Source organism: Mustelus asterias, chromosome 13 (assembly GCF_964213995.1).
Source record: "Mustelus asterias chromosome 13, sMusAst1.hap1.1, whole genome shotgun sequence".
NCBI lineage: Eukaryota > Metazoa > Chordata > Chondrichthyes > Carcharhiniformes > Triakidae > Mustelus > Mustelus asterias.
In genome coordinates this window covers 80,684,998-80,690,258 of record NC_135813.1, presented here as the reverse complement: position 1 = coordinate 80,690,258, position 5,261 = coordinate 80,684,998, and positions in this window count along the sequence as shown.

The following is a 5,261-nucleotide window of genomic DNA, read 5'->3' as shown; positions in this document are numbered from 1 at the left end:
TCACATCATTGTCATCATTTTATTAACAAATATATAAAGAAAACTCAGGTTCCTTCACTGTGTGAATATGAATAAGATCACAGGCACAAAGTCTATTACTCATTTTTTATTCAGAAATCAGATTGCAGAAAGTCACACCTGGATTCCCAATTAGCCATTAGTGGCTACTGAATTACCTTTGTGTCACAGAAACAGAGCCCCGACATTGTTTTATATAGACTAAAATCAGAAATGAGAAACCTACAACTTTTAATGACCATTTTTTGGTGTTTTTTTGACATGAAACAAAAAGCATTTTTTCATCCAACTAAATGGGGCGGCACAGTGGTTAGCACTGCTACCTCACAGCACCAGGGACCTGGGTTTGATTCCCGGCTAGGGTCACTGCCTGTACGGAGTCTGCATGTGCTCCCCGTGTCTGCGTGGGTTTCCTTCGGGTGCTCTGGTTTCCTCCCACAGTCCGAAAGACGTGCTGGCTAGGATGCATTGGCCGTGCTAAATTCTCTGTCGGTGTACCCGAACAGGCACTGGAGTGTGACAACTAAGGGATTTTCACAGTAACTTCATTGCAGTGTTAATGTAAGCCTACTTGTGGCACTAATAAATAAACTTTTTAAAAAAACAATGTCTTCAAGTGTTATGGATCAAAATCAGAGATGGTAAACTGGAGATTGGGGAGAGAACTTGTTTTTTTCATAAGTTTTTTATGTGAGCAGGTGCAGATGTACTTGGGAACTTCGGGAATAAAGTGAGAACGTGATACCTGAAATTAAAAAAAGATTTCCATTGTGAGCTATAACTTTCTATTTCACAAACTCATCTTAAGAATTAAAGTTTTTTTTTCATTCTGATTGATAGTAATTGCAGTTAGCTATCAGTCTGAGATATGTGGCTGTTTCTTTTAATCATTCTTGACCTTGGTAACCAGGCATTGGTAATATATGCCAGTCTTATCAGCGATGCCTACATCCCGAGAATGAACAAGAACAAATGAAATGCCATTCTATTCCAATATAATTTCAGGAATTGTGTCTCTGGATATGGAATCTTAGCAAGCCCCACATTTTAATCTGAATTCAGGCTGTTTCTATTGTGTGACTGTACAATGCCCAAGAGAAAAGTGGACTGTATTTAAATCTACCCAGCTGCTGAAAAAGCTGTTGCGTGAACACCAGCTATTTGCACAGTAGTAGAAAGACTGCAGTTCCACAGCTGTTGTTAGCAAGTTACAAAATTCTCTGAAATAGTTGCAATCCCAACTGGGAGAGTATTTGTAGATGGAACGGAAAAAGCAGATCAAAATGAAAAAAAAGGGGTGAAGAATAACTTTATTTGTAAAGCTGCCAAAACTACAGTTCAACACTAATTTCTACTTTGATTCACACTTACCTTTGAGAGTTTAGATTTGGTGCTGTCAACATCTGCTCTGGCGTCAGATGGGCACTCAGCCAGATGCTGTGTCCTTGTGCCTTTGTTTCCGGTGGGAGAAGAGAAGTTTACACTCGAGTAAGTGGCTCTTAGGGGTTTTTTGGGAGGGCTTTGTGGAGGAGTCACCCATCTGTGGACCCTGGGAGCCAGTTTTCTTTTCATCAGAAGAGCGAAGTGTTGTCTTTCTTCATTGAGCTGCCTCATTCTGGTTATTTTTTGGTACTCCAGCCTCCTTAAGTTCTAAAATGGAGACCAATATTATTCAACTTACTTTCTTGGAGGATGTGTTTCAGACTTTATTAATCCACTGACTTCCTCGCTAGCCTCCCATCCTCTAGCCTCAAAAACTGCTATCCTACAATAATTGCCTTTCATTACTAGTCTTGTTGATCTATCTTGCATCCTGCTTTTCAACATTTCAAATATAAAATCCTTGTCCTTTAAATCTCCCTATCATCATTCCCTATCATCCAACTCTACAATCTTTGCCCACCCAACGACAAAACTTTCCATTCCTCTGACTCATCTGTTCCACATTCTCTTTCACCTAAAACACCAACCCACATTCCTGTTACTTCACCCTTTTATTCGGCTAATCTCTTTGGCTGTTCATTTGAAAACCAAAGATCCAGTAGTACTATTGAAAGGGCAAGAAAAACATTCCTCCTGCACTCACCCAAAATAAACACCACCAAGTGAAATGTTCATTTGTTAGCACAATCTTGCTGTGTCTAATTTTCCTTTTATATTTATCTGAAAAAAAGTTACCTCACATCAAAACTAATTCATTGATTGGAAAGTGCCTTGGAATTGCCTCAGGATAAGTTGCTATATAAATGAAAGTTTTTTTTGCCTGATCTCCAAAAGTAGTGTGGGTGGAGAAGAGATAAAACCTAAAATGCAGCACGTACATAATAGGTGAGTCAACATCTGTTAGTGAAAGGACATTTTAAAAATCAGACAAACCTTTGCATTTCTGTAACGCCTTTTACAACTTCAGGGTATCCTAAAATGTTTTACATACAATTAAATTCTTTTGAAATGTAGCCACTGTTGTAATGTAGAAAATAGACCAGCTAATTAATGTATAGCAGGAAACCACAAATAATGTGAAAACTACGAGATAATTTGGTATAGTGACATTGATTGAGGGATAGATATTGGCCATACCTCCTCTAATTTTCTTCGAAATAGTGACAAGAGACTTTTTACACCCACTTGAGAAGGCAGACTGGGTCTCAGTTTAACATCTCATCTGAAAAATGGCATTTGAAATATCAGTGTAGATTATCTCTTGTGTATTTCCTAACTCGCAAGTAAGATCGCTTTTATTCAGCCACAACTAAACTTGAAGATCAACATTCAAGAGCTTTTCCCCAGTATAAAAACATACAAAATAGGAGCAGAAGTAGACCATTTGGCCCATTGAGCCTCCTCTGCCATTCAATAGATCATGGCTAATCTATTTGTGTTTAAAACTCCACATTCCCACCTACTCCCAATACCCTTGATTCCTTGGCCTAATAAGAATCTATCTGCTTCCACCTTATAAACATTCAATTACCTCACCGCCACTGCCTTCTGAGGTGGAGAGTTCCAAAGTTACACTGCCCTCCGAGAATATTCTCCTCATCCCTGCCCTAAAAGTGGGTGCCCTAGTTCTGGGCACACCTACAAGAGGAAACATCCTTTCCACATCCACCTTGTCAATACCAGGATTTCATATACTTCAATGAAGTCACCCCTTGCTCTTCTGAACTCCAGTGAAAACAAGTCCAGTTTGTCTAATCTTTCCTCAAAAGACAACCTGCTCATTCTAGCCATCTATCGAGTAAACCTCCTCTGAACTGCCTCCAAGACAAATGAGAGCAAAACTGCACACACAGTATTCAAGATGTAGTCTCACCAATGCCCTGTATAACAGAAGCATAATGTCCTTACTTTTATGTTCAGTTCCTCTCATAATAAAGGAGAACATTTCAATAGCTTTCTTAATTACTTGCCGTATCTGCATGCTAACTTTCTGTGACTCATGCACGAGAACACCTAAATCCCTCTGCACTTCAGAATTCTGCGGCTGTTCTCTGTTTAAGTATTAATCTGCTTTTATTATTCTCCCTGCCAAAGTGAACAACTTCACGTTTTTCCACATTGTACTCCATCTACAGACTTTTGCCCACTCACCCAACCTTTCCATATCCATCTGCAACCTCCTTAGGTCCGCTTCACAACATGCTTTTCTACATTCATACCTGGATTGGAGATACATTTTGAGAACGTCCTATTTATAGTTACAGAGTTAGTCACACTCTTTAGTCACTTTCTCTGCAGGTCTGGGTGGGTAGGTAAGAATTATTACTGTTTTTTACTGACATAAAATAAACGTTAGGAAATAAACAAATGTACCTCCAGTAAGGCTCTCTGATCCTTAATAAACTGGTTATGAACAGACTGGGGCGCTTTCATCAGATCAGCAACACAGAGAGAATAGACGGGATCATTTTTGCATAAGAAAGATAAAGACAGTCGAATTCTAGTTTCGAGATCATTTGCCATCCTTGAAGCAGGACCCAAAGTACATTTTAACTTACGATCCATGAGTACAAAATACTGCTGTATCATCCAAAGAGGAACAAAGCAGGACAAGACTTGGTGGCAGAATGAAATACTTATTCAGTGGGATGGGAGCTGGAATTTATCAGCTGGAAATCAGTCAGTTAATACGATGGCTTTCACCCGATTTCACATGCGAAGTTTTGTCAACCTTTTTTATTGATGTTAAACATTACCCAAAGGATTAACAAGTAACAGCTTGTCCGTTTTATTTGCCTTGTGAGTTTTGGGGAATATCTGCTTTTCACTGAGACCAGTGATTTATCATGCATCTGGATCTTTCGCTGTGATATTCCTCATCGAAGCAGGTGAAACCAAAACTCTGCAACACTTAATGTTTGATTAAATTATTTATATATATTTATTTTACTGGAGAAGTTCCCCGTTTACTGAATGAATAAACTGTCTGATTCAATCCCCGTCTGTCTGGATTCAAGCACAAGTTCAAACAGCTGGTGCACTCTGTAATGCCCAATGATCAGGCTTAGAGCACAAGAGGAAACCTGACAGCTCACTGATGTTATCACAAGGTTCAACCTTAAGAACAGAATCAGCACAGTGAGAAAACCATTCTGGTGTGGCAGAAATGAAGGAAGTAAGTGATATGAAAGCATGCGATATGGCTGCTGGGTTTCACTGCACGATTGATGTATTAAATATTAATCTAGGTTGCCAGTAGTGGCTTGGCCCCCAGCTGAGAACCACACACAATAACTGGATCTCTCTGAATCTTGAAGAATTGTAACGTTTTTGGTTTCTTTGTCACTCTGTCCCATATCAGGAAAACACACGATTATCACAGATTTGGATACAATACATCAGCTGAGGCTGAACCAGTATTTCAGAAAGGTCTATCATTACTCCTTTGATTTTGTACTTAATACCTCTGTTTATAAAATCCCATTTGTTTTTTTAACTGCTTTCTTAACCTGCCTTGTCAACTTCAGTGGTTTGTGTGTGGTGAGGGGGTGGCGTGGTATTGTCACATACGAACATACAAACAAGGAGCAGAATGAGGCCATTTGGCCCCTCGAGTCTGCTCTCCCATTTACTAAGATCAGAGCTGATCTGACAGTAACCTCAACTCTGCATCCTGCCTACCCCCGATAATGTATCATCCCCTTGCTTACCAAGAATCTATCCAAATCTACCTGAAAAGTATTTTCTAGCTATATCTATACATATTTATTTATTAGTGTCACAAGTAGGCTTACATTAAC